The sequence below is a fragment of the Caretta caretta genome, chromosome 12, assembly GCF_965140235.1.
Source record: "Caretta caretta isolate rCarCar2 chromosome 12, rCarCar1.hap1, whole genome shotgun sequence".
Taxonomy (NCBI): domain Eukaryota; kingdom Metazoa; phylum Chordata; order Testudines; family Cheloniidae; genus Caretta; species Caretta caretta.
This window is the reverse complement of record NC_134217.1, coordinates 32709962-32728366: the sequence shown is the minus strand read 5'-3', so window position 1 is coordinate 32728366 and position 18405 is coordinate 32709962. Positions and strand designations below refer to the sequence as shown.

General features: G+C 44.7%; 2 long non-coding RNA genes across 5 annotated transcripts in view; one reads left to right on the top strand and one right to left on the bottom strand.

The window, feature by feature from the left end:
• The window catches only part of LOC125645277 (uncharacterized), a 344743-nt gene that overhangs the window by 199627 nt on the left and 126711 nt on the right, over nucleotides 1-18405 (top strand). The gene's annotated exons all lie outside the window — the stretch shown is intronic.
• Nucleotides 1348-15629, bottom strand: LOC125645276 (uncharacterized). 3 transcript variants are annotated; one of them, XR_012664598.1, is made up of 6 exons: nucleotides 15463-15629; nucleotides 6417-6551; nucleotides 4230-4496; nucleotides 3362-3662; nucleotides 2528-2650; nucleotides 1348-1683 (listed from the first exon to the last, which is right to left on the bottom strand). It is a non-coding gene; the product is annotated as an uncharacterized LOC125645276 (long non-coding RNA). The 3 variants fall into 3 exon arrangements; XR_012664596.1 differs by having other exon boundaries at nucleotides 1348-1665; XR_012664597.1 differs by having other exon boundaries at nucleotides 1348-1665; nucleotides 3362-3627.

Below are 18405 nucleotides of genomic sequence, written 5' to 3'. Positions count from 1 at the left end.
TCTGGATGTCCGGATGCCGTCTATGCCTGAAGCCCTCCAGGCAGCCCAGGACGTTATGTCCATGCCGGTGCCCAGAGTGCCGCTGATGTCGGCCCCGCGCTCCAGAGGCAAGCCACTGCTGGGATCTCCACAGTCGCCTCCGGCCAGTACCAGTCTCGGTCAAGGGAACATTCCTGATGCCGATCACTGCCCAGTGATCGCTCGGGGAAGAGTCCAGGTGGATCACTCTAGACACTGACCAGATTGTCTGGTTGGGTTCCGTCCGGCTGGGACTTGTGGCACCGCTCGTCCTCAAGGAGTGAATATCGGCGGGACCGCAGCAGGCATCGCCATCGGTCCTTGTCTCGGAGAGAGTACCACAGTCGGTCATGGCACAGTCATCGACGCCGTTCCCGCTCAGACGCCCGCTCCAAGTCTCTGCCAAGGCATCGCAGCCCCAGGTATCGATCGATGGTGTCTCGCTGTCGCAGGTCCGCCCGTCGAGGCCGTTCACGGAGCAACTGTTACTGTTGGTACCGGTCCTCCGTGTCGAGATTGCGTTCCCTTGGCCGTCATAGATCCTGGCACCACTGCTCCTCCCAATCCAGAGACAGCAGCAGATCTTACGCCAGCCTGGTCTCCATTCATAGCCATCCTTCGATGGGCCAGGCCAGCCAACCCGACCAGCCGGCCCCGCCAGTGCCACAGCAGGTGTAGTGGCATCGAGCATCGTGGCTGGCCCAGTGGTACCAGTGGGTACCGTGGCCTCCAGTGCAGCACCTGGTGGGAGCTCGCTCGGTGGCCGGAGCTTCAGAAGCACTATCGGCCTCCCTCTCCAGACCTCTGAGAAAGGAGTCGGTGGGATGTACGTCCTCGGGAACGTGCCCAGAGTCTGACCAGGTGGTGGACCCTCCGGTGCCGGCCGACACCCAGAGCACTGCACTGGCCTCCTCGCCCTTCCTGGAGGAGGAGATTACGGCCCCTCCCCCCTCTGTCCCACAGGAGGACTTCAGGGCCCACCAAGAACTCTTAAAGAGGGTGGTACCCAGCCTCCACCTCCAGGCACAGGAGATGGAGGAGCCCACAGACTCCCTGTTTAACGTGTTGTCTCCATCAGCACTGAGTAGTGTGGCCTTGCCTCTTCATGAAGGGCTGGCTAAGATTTCTAATGCCCTGTGGCAAACACCGGCCTCATCGGCCCCCATCTCTAAAAAGGCGGAACACAAGTACTTTGTACCCACTAAAGGGCATGAGTACTTGTATACCCACCTGGCGCCCAACTCCCTGATGGTCGATTCGGTCAACCACAGGGAATGGCAGGGTCAGCCAGCCCCGACCCCAAAGAACAAAGACTCTAGAAGACTGGACTCTTTCAGAAGGAAGGTTTATTCATCTTCGAGCTTCCAGTTATGAATGGCAAACCATCAGGCTCTCCTGGGCTGGTACGAATTCAATCTGTGGGACTCCCTGCTCAAGTTTGAGGACTCCCTCCAGGAGCGCGATAGGAAGGAGTTCAAGGTGCTAGTTGAGGAAGGGGCAGCGGCCACTAGGGCATCTCTGCAGGCAGCCTTGGATGCTGCAGACACGGCTGCACGATCAATGGCCTCTGCAGTGTCCATGAGATGGGCGTCATGGCTCCTGCTCTCTGGGCTGTCCAGTGAGGCGCAGTCTTCTATGCAGGATCTCCTGTTTGACAGGAAAGCTCTGTTTGTGGAGGAAACAGATACAAGCCTGCCTGGCATGAAAGACTCCCGCATGACCCTCCAGACTCTGGGCCTCCATGACCTGGTTCCGGCAAAACCTAAGTTCAAGTCGCAGCAGACTCCTGTCCAGGCATCCCTCCCGAAGAATGAGGATGCCCATAAAAAGTAGTGGGACTATAAGAGATGCCCTCAGAGGCAGTCTCGGCCTGCCCCGCAGCCTGGGTCCTTCAAGGGCAAGCAGGCGGGGAAAAGGCGTTTTTAATGGGACGCTTGGGGGCACCTCACCAGTCCTCATCAGGGATCCACCCCAATAAAGCTTCCCTTCTCCAACCAGTTGTGTGCTTTCCTCCTGGAATGGTCGCGGCTAACCTCGGACCGATGGGTCCTCAACACGATCTCCCGGGGTTACACCCTTCAGTTTACTTCCTCCCCAACCAACCACCCCTGCCCCAGTCCCTCTTGGGGGACCCCTTGCACAAAGCTCTGCTAGAGCAGGAGGTGGGATGGTGCCTGAGGAGTTCATGGGCAAGGGGTATTACACCCGTTATTTCCTTATCCCGAAGGCCAAAGGGGGGCTCAGACCCATCCTGGACCTCCAAGGTCTGAACCAGTACATGGTGAAGCTCAAGTTCTGCATGGTCTCCATCCCCTCCCTGGATCCCGGGGACTGGTACCCTGCCCTCGATCTACAGGACGCATAATTCCACGTCCACATATTCGAGAGGCACAGGCACTTCCTCCGTTTCATGGTGGGACAGAGTCACTACCAATTCACGGTCCTCCCATTTGGTCTGTCCATTGCCCCCAAGGTGTTTACAAAATGCATGTAGGTGGTAGTGGCTTACCTCAGATGGTGGGGGGTCCAGATATTTCCCTATCTGGACAACTGGCTGGTCAAGGGCAACTCCCGGTTGCAGGTGAGGGATCAAGTGGCTCTCCTCCTGTCTACGTGCACTGCCTTGGGCCTGCTGGTAAACAACACCAAGTCCACATTAGTCCTGGTCCAATGCATAGAGTTTATCAGGGCGCTCTTGGATGCAGTGTCAGCCAGGGCCTCCCTCCCGCCAGATAGATTCTAGACCCTGAAAGGTCTCATCGACTCGGTCACAAGGTTCCCAGTGACAACAGCCAGGGTTTGCCTGCAACTCCTGGGTCACATGTTGGCATGCACATACGTGATCCATCACGCCAGACTCAGGATGAGGCCCCTCCAGCTCTGGTTGGCCTCGAAGTTCTCCCAGGTCATGGACAGGATGTACAAGGTCCTCACCGTGCCAGATTCTATAATCACCTCACTATGGTGGTGGTCCGCCCCAAACAACATGCTCCAAGGGGTCCCGTTCAGGGACAGAGCCCCATCGTTGGAGTTGGTGTCCGATGCATCGGACCTGGGTTGGGAGGCCCATGTGGGGAACTTTTAGACTCTCAGGGCCTGTGGTCGGCTCAAGACCTGACCTTACATATAAACGTCAAGGAGCTCAGGGTGGTGCAGCTGGCGTGTATGGCCTTCTGCTCCCACCTGGAGGGCAAGGTAGTCAGGGTCTTCCTGGACAACATGGCCTCAATGTTCTATATCAACAGGTAAGGCGGGGCCCGATCCTATGCCCTCTGCCGCGAAGCCCTCAGGCTGTGGGACTTCTGTATAGCCCACAGCATCCACCTGAAGGCCTTCCACCTACCGGGCGCCCAGAACAAGAGGGCAGATCGCTTGAGCAGGGACTTTTCCTCACAACACGAGTGGTCCTTCCACCTGGAAGTGGCCCACTGGCTCTTCTGAAGGTGGGGAACTCCCCAGGTGGACCTATTCATGACTCGGCAAAACCGGCGATGCCTCTGGTTCTGGTAGGGGGGTCTGGGGAGGGGTGCTATCTCCAATGCCTTTCTCCTGTCCTGGTCAGGCCGGCTTCTTTATGCCTTTCCCCCATTCCCTCTAATCAGCAGGGTCCTGGAAAAGATAAAGACGACAAGGCCCAGGTCCTCCTGATTGTCCCGGAGTGGCCCAGGCAGCATTGGTGAGGGACCCTCATGGGCCTGGCGGTAGCTCTGCCGTGTCCTTTGCCGCTCCGCCCAGGCCCGTTCTCTCAGGACCAGGGCTGCCTCCTCCACCCCAACCTGGCAGCTCTTTACCTCACGGTATGGCTGCTCAGTGGTTAGGTGGAAAAGAAAGGACATGATCAGAGCAGCTTCAGCGCATCCTCCTCAAAAGTAGATGGCCCTCCACTCGCCGCGTTTATTTGGCGAAGTGGTCCCAGTGGGTGGCGGACCAGGGTGTCGCCCCGGTGACCGTTCCGATCCAGCTTATCCTTGATTACCTCCTGCCTGGCGCCCTTGTCGGTCAAGGTGCACCTGGCAGCCATATTGGCCTTCCATCCGCCGGTGCAAGGACACACGGTATTTTCCCATGATATGACTGTCTGGTTCCTTAAGGGTTTGGACAGTCTTTTTCCATATTCTAGACCCCCGGTGCCGCAGTGGGACCTAAACCTGGTGTTGGTTCATCTCACAGGGCCCCCATTTGAACCATTGACCATGTGCTCCTGGTCTTACCTCTCATGTAAGGTGGCCTTCCTGGTTGCAATCACGTCGGCCAGGCGACTCTCGGAGCTCAGGGCCCTGACCTCCGAGGCAACGTACACAGTCTTTCATAAGGACAAGGTCCAGCTCCACGCACACCCCGCTTTCCTCCCGAACAGGGCTGGCTCCAGGCACCAGCGAAGGAAGCAGGTGCCTGGGGCGGCCAATAGAAAGGGGCGTCAATCTGTCTGGACTTGGGGCGGCACGTCTGGGTCTTTGGCGGCAATTTGGCTGCAGGCCCTGCAGTCATAGAATCATAGAATATAAGGGTTGGAAGGGACCCCAGAAGGTCATCTAGTCCAACCCCCTGCTCGAAGCAGGACCAATTCCCAGTTAAATCATCCCAGCCAGGGCTTTGTCAAGCCTGACCTTAAAAACCTCTAAGGAAGGAGATTCTACCACCTCCCTAGGTAACGCATTCCAGTGTTTCACCACCCTCTTAGTGAAAAAGTTTTTCCTAATATCCAATCTAAACCTCCCCCACTGCAGCTTGAGACCATTACTCCTCGTTCTGTCATCTGATACCATTGAGAACAGTCTAGAGCCATCCTCTTTGGAACCCCCTTTCAGGTAGTTGAAAGCAGCTATCAAATCCCCCCTCATTCTTCTCTTCTGCAGGCTAAACAATCCCAGCTCCCTCAGCCTCTCCTCATAACTCATGTGTTCCAGACCCCTAATCATTTTTGTTGCCCTTTGTTGGACTCTCTCCAATTTCTCCACATCCTTCTTGAAGTGTGGGGCCCAAAACTGGACACAGTACTCCAGATGAGGCCTCACTAATGTCGAATAGAGGGGAACGATCACGTCCCTCGATCTGCTCGCTATGCCCCTACTTATACATCCCAAAATGCCATTGGCCTTCTTGGCAACAAGGGCACACTGCTGACTCATATCCAGCTTCTCGTCCACTGTCACCCCTAGGTCCTTTTCCGCAGAACTGCTGCCTAGCCATTCGGTCCCTAGTCTGTAGCTGTGCATTGGGTTCTTCCGTCCTAAGTGCAGGACCCTGCACTTATCCTTATTGAACCTCATCAGATTTCTTTTGGCCCAATCCTCCAATTTGTCTAGGTCCTTCTGTATCCTATCCCTCCCCTCCAGCGTATCTACCACTCCTCCCAGTTTAGTATCATCCGCAAATTTGCTGAGAGTGAAATCCACACCATCCTCCAGATCATTTATGAAGATATTGAACAAAATATCTTCTCTTCCTATTCGGTGGCACTTCGGCAGCAGCTCAACCAGGCTTGGTTTGTTTTTGTTTTTTCCTTCGCTGCTTGGGGCAGCAAAAAAGCTGGAGCCAGCCCTGCTCCTGAAGGTGGTCTCTGCCTACCACATGGGGCAGGACATTTTTCTACCGGTCCTCTGCCCCAAGCCTCACACATCCAGTGAGGAGTGCCGTCTCCACACGCTCAATGTGCGGCAGGCTCTGGCTTTCTACGTTGAGCAGACCAAGCCGTTCAGAAAGGCCTCGCAACTGTTCGTTGCCTCGGCTGAGTGTGCGCTTTCCACTCAGCGGCTTTTCAATCGGATCACTTTGTGCATCCATTCCTGTTATGAGGTGGCAGGTGTCCCCCCGCCACCCATTGTGAGGGCACGCTCGATTCGGGCGCAGGCCTTGTCGGCTTCCTTCGTGGCCCACGTCCCCATCCAGGACATTTGTAGGGCCGCCACGTGGTCTTCAGTTCACACGTTCACCTCGCACTATGCGATCGTCCCCCAAACCAGGGATGATGCCAGGTTTGGCAGGGCTGTCCTCCATCCTGGGAACTTGTGAACTCCTACCCACCTCCAAGAGATATAGCTTGGAATCACCTATTGTGGAATACACATGAGCAATCACTCGAAGAAGAAAAGACAGTTACCTTTTCCGTAACTGGTGTTCTTCGAGATGTGTTGCTCATGTCTATTCCACATCCCACCCTCCTTCCCCTCTGTCGGAGTTGTCTGGCAAGAAGGAACTAAGGGGGGGGGGAGCGTGCAGCTCCCCATATACCACGCCAGGCAGGTGCCACTCCAAGGGTTGTGGGGGGCGCTTCCCCCCCCTACGGGTACTGCTATGGGAAAAACTTCTGGCACCGGTGCACATGGCAAGCACGCACACCTGTTGTGGAATAGACATGAGCAACACATCTCAAAGAACACCAGTTACAGAAAAGGTACCTGTCTTTTTTGAAGGAGAGGACATGATCCCTCATGTATGCCTAATAGTCACATTTACTGGGTATTTTGCTTGTTGGATCTCTTCCATGTCCCTCAGCATGGAGGATGACTTCTTAACCTTTGGAACAAGGCCTCCTGAGGTTAGAAAGATAGTCACACACTCACTGACATTTGTGTACAAAGGATGATTTCAATACATATCTTGGAATAAGAGTAATTTCCAGTGTGATCCCTCAAAATACATCATGAAAATTAAAGTATGAGGGCCAAATTAATCCTTGGTGTAATTCTGTTTACATAAATTGTTACACCAAGGATGAATTATTTATTATTACTATCACTATGAATATTTGCAGTGCATAGTAGATGGCTGTCACGGTGTTATCTGGGTGCCTTTTGCCTCACACATTTGGCATTTCTTGTGAGGACTCTTTCTTGAGGAATTACTGCAGTTTCTATGACCAGGGAAGTAGGAGCCTATTTGCTTTTGTTGATGGAAAGATACATCAAGATGGTTGTCATTTACACTTAGGCCTCTTTACGCCATCCTAGCACAATGAAACTTACTAAAAAGGCATAGATCAAGTATGAATAAATTGAGGCTGGACATAACAGATGTTGACATCTGACTGTGCTTCTGTTCCCTTGACTGTGCTTAGAGATTGGGGTTGGGATTTTCAGAGCTGTGCAGGGGATTTAGCCACATATCTTCCATTTAGAATGAATAGAAGGAACACAATCTGTTAACTAATGGAAGACATGTGGCCAATTCCCTTGCACTGCTTTGAACATCTCAACCTATTAGCATTGCTGATGGAAACAAGATGGCTGGAAGAAATAAGCTGGGAGTATGAATAGGAGACCATAGTGAAGTCCATAGTGTATTAAGGGCACTCGTGTGCGTGAGAGAGATTTTGCTCTCACTGGTAAGAGGCTTAATAGCTTCTCCTCTATTAAGTCCTCCTTTGGAAAGGAGGATCTTTCAAATATTAAAACATATTCCATTACATTTCATGTGCTTTGTCATTCTCTCCATGCACTTCGTATTTGATAGATTTGTCTTTGCACCAAGGCTCCACATGTGACAGATTATATGTACGTATCATCCTGCCATTTAATCTGAATCAAAGGGAATAGCTTATCTAATGTGACAGGTACAGTCATCTGTTGTCAAAGCAGTGACAGTGCTGACCAGGATTATTTGGATGAATGGTCATCTTGATGTTGCAATATGGAGGGTGTGGGCTTTGTGAATAAACTGGAATAGCACAGGGAGATGGACTGCCACTGAAGTGGAAATGATGGGATAGACTGGATGCTAATTTAATATATAAAGACATCAGAAACTGACTAGGGGTATTAGGATAGAGAGTTGGGGGATGTTGGTGAGCGTAATGGAGGATGTATGAAATATATACTTGAACAATCTAGGAGAGGTTATTTGGAATAAAGTAGAAAGCAAGTACTTTTTTTTTTTTATGCAAGTAGGTCATACATCTTTCCTTAGCACTGCAGTGATTTTCAGTTACCCTAAAATGTGTTGGGCTACTGATAGTGGAATCTTTCACTGATAAGACTCAACATGTATATTTCTGGAGGCAACATCCCACTGATGGAACACTCGAGGAATATAAATTTTCCTAAACGTATTCCTCAGCAAATGAGCTGAGCATGTAAATAATTTAAAACTGATTTGATATCTTGGCCGTGGTGGGCTCATCACTGTTAGGCGTGAAACACCTGTGAGACTGCAGTGGCTATGACGAAATTTATGAAAATTAGCAGACAGAGTTGGGATTTTCAAAGGAGCCTGAAGGTGCTCAGATTCCAGGGAAATTGAATGGGAGTTGGGCACCCATGTTCATTAGGCTCCTTCAAGAACCCCGTATAGAAAAAAGTATGGGACTTTTCAAAGCCCTAAATTGTGTATCTGATCTGGGTGTACAACATTCGCGTGTACACTGCATTCGGAATTATGAATGTGGATCAGAGGCAGAAGGGAATGTCGAAGAGGATGAATGAAACCTTTTTCTGGGAGAGGTCTGAAGAGAAGCAGAAAACATAAATGGCACAGTAAAATTTTGAGGGAGGAGAGTAGCATGTCCCCTTTAATACCCTGTACTGATTGTGCCTATCAACAATGGAGATGGTAGGGAGAAGGGACTGAACATATTAGGGAGTAGCCTTATGAATCAGCTACACAATAGTGGAAGAGGCACTGTGTTACGTGACTGTGACAGTGTTTGTCAACTATCCCAATTTTGCCATATTTCATTACATTAAATGTTTTTCTTAAAGCCCAAGCTCCTGAAATTATGTGAACATAATCATAGAGTTGAGGCCAGAAGTGACCACCAGATCTTCCAGTCTGACCTTCTGTATATCACAAGCCAAATATGTGAACCTCAGCTTTAATTTAAAAAAAAGTAGTAAATTTCTAGCTCTCAAGGTTGCAGAGGAAAACCTTGAAAATGTGACCCAAATGCATCCTAAAGGCTCAAAAGCCAGAAGGCAAATAAGAACCCTACATGTATTATAGTTTTTGTTTTGTTTGGCTTAAAAATCATGAGATTAAAAAGAACAATTTCAAGATTTTTTTGGGGAGTGACCCATGATTTTTGAATGCTTGGTTTGCAATACAGCTGCGAAAGCTCTGTCCAAATGGTACTTTGTTCCTTTCCCAAAGGCGGCAGCAGCAGGATGGAAGGCTGCAAGGGTCATCATGGCTCCTGGAGTCACAAGACTGGCTACCTCAAACATGGTGCTGCCAGAGATCTTTGTAAGTTACTGTTGAATTCTGTCAGAATTAACCTGCATGCTCAAATGTTCCAGCGCTACGTGAATACTACCCTGGAGGATGACACTGTGGAAAGTGATCTCCTCTGGCTCTGCCCGGCCACTTCCCTCAAACTTTGTTGCCCAAATGTTACGTGGAGCAGCTGCCATTGTTGTGTAAAGAGGTGGGGTGTGGCTGCAGAGGCCAAATATCGTTCTCCATTTTGGAAGGCAGGGTTCTGGACTGCAGGGAGCTGCAGGCTGCAGTCAACATCTGGTTGTGGTGGTGGTTGTGATTGCTATGTAGTGTTCAAATAAATATAATGTACTTAAATATAGGGTCTTCATGCCTTAATAAGGAGAAAAACAAACATTTCAGTGCTTATATGTAGATGCCTCTGTGGTACTGGAGGATGAGAGAACTGTCCCTTTTCTGACAGTTTCTCTCCCCCCTCTCCCCCAGTTTATTGATATTTCTGCTATATTCAGGCCCTATGTTTTTTTACAGCCCACTTCATCGGATGCATAGAATGGAACATATAGTAAGATATACACATACAGATAAGTTGGAAGTTACCATACAAACTGTGAGAGGCTAATTAGTTAAGATGAGCTATTATCAGCAGGAGGAAAAAAAAACTTTTGTAGTGTTACTTAACTTAAGGAAATAGATTCGATATGTGTAATGACCCAGTCCCTATTCAAACCCAAGTTAATGGTAAACAGTCAGGTTTCTAAGTATGGATACTTGAAATGATTGTTTCTCAATGTGGTTTCCTCAGCTGTTCTGCAGCATTGCTTTAAAACTCAATGTTCCAGTGAACATTCTTCATCTGATAAAATATTCATGGAAAGTAATCACAGAAGGCTGCAAACACAGTCAAAGCAGATTTGTTTAAAAATTCAATGGCGTATTTGTCGGGATTTATTTTGGATTATTTGCCTAGCTCTAGTTTATCATTCAGTCAAAAATGCACCACTGTAACTTCAGGGCCTTGTTCCACCTCTCTTCCTTGGGATGAGTCACTTCATGAGCCCATCCCAAACGTTATGATTTCAGTCGCACTACTCGGATGGTTAGGTACTGTAGTACTCAGCATGAATAAGTGTGAAAGAATCAGAACTTAGAATAACAACATTAACTGAGTGGTTGTAGCTGTGTTGGTTCCAAGACATGAGAGAGATAAGGTGGGAGAGATAATATCTTTTATTGGGCCAACTTCTTGTGGTGAAAGAGACAAGCTTTAATTAACTGAACATTAACTGAAACAATTTTGCTTTTCATAGAGCAAGCTAGCTGCATATAGTAAAGGAGAATTGGTTTATGAGTTTGTCTGGGTCGGTGGTTCAGTGTAGTGCCCGTACCCACTTAATGCACCTGTCACTGTAAAATTGCTTGATTTAGTTAAAATTGATGGGTTTAGCAAATTTCACTTCATTTATGGGTTTGTGTATCTAGAATCCTTTTTTGGAGTGTTCTGAACTATGCAGACACAATTGCTTGACTGTTTATACAAAGGGTTTGTCTTATTTGGGAGCCGCTTTTGGAACTGGAAGAGGAAGTAGTCTGTGAATACTGCAGTATTGGTGGAATACCTGAGCACTGCAACACATCCTGGTTTGCAAACTACCCCTTGATCTTGCATTTTGAGACATTAGGGTTGAAAGAGTTTTGTTGTATGCATTTGGAATGAAACTGACAACTCAACTTTATTTCCATGAGGGTTACAGCTTAAATAAATCACTTAAGAATCTATATAGTAGATTTTGTGAGGTGATTTTCTTTTTTAAATTATGGTATTTCGAATAGCTGAATTCAGTAATATACAAGTGACACTGAGTTTCCTGTATAAAAAATTAGAATAATATGTTTTCATGTTTGATTATTTTAATTTAGTTTTCTAATTAGAAGTATAATTTTATTGCTACTTGAAGAAAAGTATTTGTAAGGAGTTTCAATCATGTTGTTTTAGTATGTAGGTGAAGGTTAAAATACATTTTTCATTTGAAAAGACAATTTCTCTATTTCCATCCCCACTTTTTTTCATTCCAGAAGAGCTTAATTGTGTCATAGGCTTAGGCCATGATGATGACTAGTTTGAGGGAATCTGCAAGGGAGCTCATGTGCTGCTCTAGAAGTTACCTACATGACACAGCTTGTCAAATGTTGTTTTTAAAATTTTTTCTGACAAAAAATGTCTTTTTGGCAAAATGAACATTTTCCTCATAAAAATTCCCATTTCCATGCAAATTTTCAAGGATTATTTTTTATTTTGTTGAAAAAATTAAAATTGCTCTTTTCCATGGAAAATATATATATTTACCAGCTCTACTAAGTGATCTGAACTTTTTAGATCATCCCAGTTCAATTCTCTCTATTTAATTTTCCCTTCTTATGGAAGACGCCCAAGGACTTTTCTTTCTCATTGACTTTTTTAGCTGGTAGCTTGTCATACCCAAATTCTTCTCCGGGATCTTCAGGTGTTCCCTGATGGCTGTGATCTTCCCACAGAACAGCTGGATAGAGGCTTGGTAACATCTCTTCCCTCTCCATCTTTTTGTAGCATCCTCTCAAGTCCATTTCTCTTCATCTCCTAAAAGAGTGGGATCACCCTAATGCAGAAACTGAAGATAATTTGGTTTGGGAAGCCCTTTCCTCTTAATCCAGTGTGAGGGTGGCCAGTATACTGTGAGATATCTTTATATTAGTGATTATTTTATTTTCGATTCTAAAATTGAGTTCTAAAACCAGGCAAAATTTCAGAGGTTTTCTACATATCCAAATATGTTTTCCCAGTCCTAGCCCTGATGAACAGTCTAGTTTATTTGAGGTTGATCTTTACACATATTCCAGTCTTGAATTTTTCTATATTATTCCTTTCAGCTTCCCGTCCGCCTTTTTACTGACATAGGGAGTAGTGTTACTATCTCAGCTATATAAACCTTGCCAAAGAGTAGGAAGCATAGAATCTCTGCTTCCCACTTTGGTTGTAACAAGTGATTCGGGGCCACACCTAGAACAGCTTCATCTAATTAAGATAATTCAGTGAAAAAGTTGTTGCTATAACCTTAAACATCTGAAAATCTTGGCATCATACTTGATCTGAATAAAGTGTGAAATAATTATTGCACATCTTACATTTCAGTCACATAAAGCAGCACGTGTCTTTAAAGTGATACCACTCATGCTGAACATAGGTCAATCTGAGTGCTATAGAATTATGAATGTCTTTTTTTTAAAAAAAAGTATGAACGTAGTGTTCGTGACGGTGCCAAATTAACAGCTTTAGAGACTGAATCTTCCTACCCACACAACAGGCAGCAATGGCTTCCCCTCAATGCCTTAATCTCAGTGGGGTTTTGTGCATGCAGATTCTATCACCTGTGGGTACAAGCATTAGACTCTTTCTGTTGATGAGCAGGTGTCAAGGAGGCCCCACGAATACAGGTATGTGCATGAGCAGAAGTGGAGGCTGCAAATAAAGATGTGTTTCTTTCAGACACTCTATATTTTCATTGATACTATTTACATATTGCACCTATATAAAAATATAATCACTTATCCTGTATCCCTGTCCCTAGTCACACCTGTCACCTTAGAACCTTCGTATATGTTTCTGTCTCTAGTCCCTATCATTGATTTATCACAGGACCTGCTTCCCAACAGATCTCCGTGCTCCTTCTCAGACCTGTTTTGTTTCCTATTTCCACCAGTTCAGTGACTGAATCAGCCCATCTAAATCCATCCATTTGTTTTCTTTAGCTTCAGACACCACTGCCATGTTCCTTTCTTTCTGCTAACCCTGCTTAAATTTGCCTTACAATTTCTACATGAAGATGGCCTCACGGTTGAGATGTATCCAATCCTGTTTCCTGGCTTCAGTGTACATTCATGACAGCTTTTCAGCTCTCTTTGCTACCCAGACACCAGTCCCACCCTTTACTGTTGTTTCCTCATCAAGTAAATGTCTGGCTAGATTGATTGATTGATACAAATGTACTCTAGGAACTCTGGCATTACAGAATCAAATAGCTGCAGCCTTCCACACACAAAGCTGAGGCTGAGTTAAATGAAACTAGAATGAAATGCTTGCTTTTAGCTAAATGAGCATTAGAATACAATAGCCCACTTTGGATGAGATTCAAATGAGTTGTTTAAAATCATTGCTTGTTTTCTCACTTAACCAAATGTGTTTCTGAGCTGAAAGGGTGAATTTGACATAAATCTGGATATGAAACTCCAGATCATGGTGAATGTTCTGTGATTTTATAGGTGATGCGTAATTAGGATGGTGTTGTTGCTTTGAAGTTAGAAATATGAGTTATAGTTTACCTAGGAACTTGGAATATAGTCAAGTGGCTTTCCTTTTTTTAACCATATGAACAGCAAATATAAATTCATATAGGCTGTATAGAGAAACCTCAAAAGCTCAGTCCCTGAGTAGCACATGATGTATCCTTTGGACACAGAGGGCCAGATCCTCAGCTGGTGTAAATTGGCATAACTCCATTGAAGTTGAGATGTATTCAGGACAACAAAAAGCCTTGTTTTTTGTCTTCTCTCCCCCACTAAAATAATAAACATAATTTTTATGAGTATCCTGGGTGAGTTGTTTTTCCAGGTAGATTTGTATTCAAAGATGGTGGTTGCTTACTGAACTTGGATTGAGAGGGTATTCCATACATAGAGGCAACACATGTAAATACAAGTAGAAGGGAACAGAAGAATGCTTCAGATGTAGATACTCTTTCTTTTTTTAAAAACAGGCTGCGTAGCATAAGACCCTCTCTTTTTAGTTGGGGTACTTCGGGACTTCTGGTATCAATGACCTATCTCTATTACAATAGTAATGCCTAGAGGCCCCAGCCTTGTGCTAGAATTGTACAAATGCATAGTGATCACGCTGAATTGATTTGTGCAAATTCATGCAGAAGACTAGTGGCAGAACTGGAAGTGGAGCCCATGTTTTCCAGCTCCCAGTCTTTTGCCCTATCCACCGGACCACTGTCCTGTGCCTAAAGATCTCATGCCTTTTTTAACACTTTAAAGCAATAAAAATTAATATTTTCTATGAGGCTACTTCAGAGATATATACTAGATATTAAACAAATAATTGTAAGGCTCATTCACTTGATAACTTTAGCTTTGCAGTAAATAATCTTCCTGCATATGTGGGTATTTATATAATGTACAGTAATACACATCTCTTCTAGTCTTTCCTATTTTGTTTATTATCACACTTCTGACCAACTGTGTGGGGCAGCATTAGTGATTTCTGGAAAGCATTCAGGGTTTATTGCTGTTTTCAAGTTGTCTTGTTACTTAACCCCACATATAATGCCACATTAAAAGGTTTTATATTTTGTTAGCTTGTGGGGTGTGTGTGTGTGTGCATAAACAGTCCTAAATCACTGACATTAATTCAGGTAGATATACTTTGGGTCTCTCAAAAAACCCACCATGGTACAAATGTATAAAAGCAGGATCTGCAAATATTAAACATATCTCAACGGACTAGGATGTGTTCTCTAAATGACGCTTTTAATTTTCAGGAAAAGAACGCTAATGGAAATCTGAATGTGTCTGATAATCTTAGAAATAAGAGTATTGTTTGAGACAAGCTGACCGTTTATTTGAGACAAATTAAAACAAGGGATAGCAAATGATAGCACTAAGTTAGCTTTTCAGAGAAGATAACTGGCACAGAACCTTATTCTGGGTGATATGCTTCACAAAGCACTCATTTGGAGACATAGTCCACTGAATGTCCACTTTTCTGAATGTGTCTGAGGACTAAGAATACTTACTCTAGTAGCTATATATATATTTAAATGAGCAAGGTAAGAATAAGGAAATTAAAGAGCTGTAAATCTAATTTCAGATGCGAGGAAGATGTTGTACGCATAAATAAGTTATAACTGTAAAACATTTTAGACCTGCAGAATTAATTATGACTCTAATTGAATGTTGAGAATGAAATCCTGCTGTGATAATAGTTACAGCACTGATCAAGGCCAGTCCTGGTGTTACACAGGGTTTTCAGAACCCAAAGCAGTGGTAACTTGACTGTCTTCAGACAGTGTCAGGAATAAATCAAAGAGGGCACAGCTCCTCTGTCTGATAATGATTGGTACAAACGAGTGCTTTTACCTAAAACTACTTTATTAGGTTTCAAGCAAGCGTGTATGTACACACACACACACACACACACACACACACACGCGCGCGCTCTGTAGTTGTAGGTTCAGAGCATTCCAAACATGTATTTACCCAAAGTCTGAGATGGTTTCGAGTAATCAGCAACCAGGCTTCCAGGGCTGCTCCTTCCGTCCGGCTGCTGGGAAATTTTGGTGTCAGCTCCTTGCCCCAAAAAAAGCTTCCTGGACTGCTCCAAAACACATTTTCTAACTAAACTCTTTATACATTTTCTCTGGACAAAGCACATTACTCATAACAGCCCCTAATAGGTTAACAATTTCCCTAGCAACAGCCAATAACAATTCATTAGTCTCCTTATCTGCAAAGCAGCTTCAGCAAAAAAAACTTAAACACAGATAACCAGAATCAAGGTCAGTTTTCCACATTTCCCGCCCCCTTCTCATGAATTTGTCCTTTCACTTTATCTATCCCGGGTGGTAAAACTGCACCTTGCAGCTGTTTTTGTCTGCCTAAGCAAGGCCAGATTTTTCTCCTGGCTCTGTAGTGTCCTTGCTTCCAGTTTGGGGAGGGAGATTAAGTGCACAAGATGGCCATGGATTATACCAAATCAAGTTCTCTCTCAGCCCCATTTTCAGAACTACATTTGCAAAAATGTGTGGGGCAGAAACTCTGCATGCAGTTACCTAAAATGTGTATGGAAATCAAAGTAATTGTATGTACAAAAGGCCAGGCAGACATTTAAATGGTCACCTGTATATGCATTTCATTACAATTGTGTAGTTAGTTGCCATACACAAATTATGCACACTTGTTTTTTCATGCTTAATTGTGAGTATGCGATCTTGAAAATCTGGGCCCACGAAAATGTTAAGTTTGACTTTTAACTTTCTCCCATATTTTTCTTTACGTCCTTATTTTTTAGGGCCACCTGTGATCAAAATTGCTCTTACAGTTGCCCATATTGATGAAGAGGTAGCTGGTATAGATTTATGGCCTATCGTAATATATGATCAAACTCTACTAGGAATATGTCACCAAATGGTTAGAAAACATTAAAAACCTGACCTGTTTTACCTGTTTTGAGAGTGGCATTCACACTGATCTACATAATAAATGTGAACAGGAGATGAACTATTAAAACAAATTATAATTAGGGCTGTCAAGTGATTAAAAATATTAATCATGATTAATTGCGCTGTTAAACAATAATAGAATACCATTTATTTAAATATTTTTAGATGTTTTCTACATTTCAAATATATTGATCTCAATTACAACACAGAATACAAAGTGTACAGTGCTCACTTTTATTTATTTTTAATTACAAATATTTGCACTGTAAAAAACAAAAGAAATAGTATATTTCAATTCACCTAATACAAGAACTGTAGTGCAATCTCTTTATCATGAAAGTTGAACTTACAAATATAGAATTATGTACAAAAAATAACTGTATTAAAAAAAAAACCTGAATGTAAAACTTTAGAACCTACAAGTCCACTCAGTTCTACTTCAGCCAATCACTCAGACAAACAAAAAGAAAAGGAGTACTTGTGGCACCTTAGAGACTAACCAATTTATTTGAGCATAAGCTTTCGTGAGCTACAGCTCACTTCATCGGATGCATACTGTGGAAACTGCAGAAGACATTATATACACAGAGACCATGAAACAATACCTCCTCCCACCCCACTCTCCTGCTGGTAATAGCTTATCTAAAGTGATCACTCTCCTTACAATGTATATGATAATCAAGTTGGGCCATTTCCAGCACAAATCCAGGTTTTCTCACCTCCGCGCCCCCCCCCCCCCACAAACTCGCTCTCCTGCTGGTAATAGCCCATCCAAAGTGACCACTCTCTTTACAATGTGTATGATAATCAAGGTGGGCCATTTCCAATCATACACATTGTAAAGAGAGTGGTCACTTTGGATGGGCTATTACCAGCAGGAGAGCGAGTTTGTGTGGGGGGGGCGGAGGTGAGAAAACCTGGATTTGTGCTGGAAATAGCCCAACTTGATTATCATATACATTGTAAGAAGAGTGATCACTTTAGATAAGCTATTACCAGCAGGAGAGTGGGGTGGGAGGAGGTATTGTTTCATGGTCTCTGTGTATATAATGTCTTCTGCAGTTTCCACAGTATGCATCCGATGAAGTGAGCTGTAGCTCACGAAAGCTTATGTGCAAATAAATTGGTTAGTCTCTAAGGTGCCACAAGTACTCCTTTTTCTTTTTGCGAATACAGACTAACATGACTGTTACTCTGAAATCACACAAACAAGTTTGGTTGCAATTTTCAGGAGATAAAGCTGCCCACGCTGTGTTTACAGTCTCACCTGAAAGTGAGAACATGGCACTGTTGTAACCAGCATCGCAAGATAGTTACATGCCAGATGCACTAAAGATTCATATGTCCCTTCATGCTTCAACCACCATTCTAGAATACATGTGTTCATGCTGATGATAGGTTCTGCTCAATAACGATCCAAAGCAGAGCGGACTGACGCATGTTCATTTTCATTATCTGAGTCAGATGCCACCAGCAGAAGGTTGATTTTCTTTTTTGATGATTCAGGTTCTGTAGTTTCTGCATCAGAGTGTTGCTCTTTTAAGACATCTGAAAGCATGCTCCACACCTTATCCCTCTCAGATTTTTGGAAGGCACTTCAGATTCTTAAACGTTGGGTCGAGTGCTGTATCTGTCCATAGAAATCTCACATTGGTACCTTCTTTGCGTTTTGTCAAATTTGCTGTGAAAATGTTTTTAAAACAAACAACATGTGCTGGGTCATCGTCCGAGACTGCTATAATATGAAATACATAGCACAATGCAGGTAAAACAGGACAGGAGTCATGCAATTCTCCCCCAAGAAGTTCACTCACAAATTTAATTAATGCATTATTTTTTTAATGAGCACCATCAGCATGGAAGCATGTCCTCTGGAATGATGACCGAAGCATGAAGGGACATATGAATGTTTAGCATATCTGGCACATAAATACCTTGCAACGCTAGCTACAAAAGTGCCATGCGAATACCTGTTCTCACT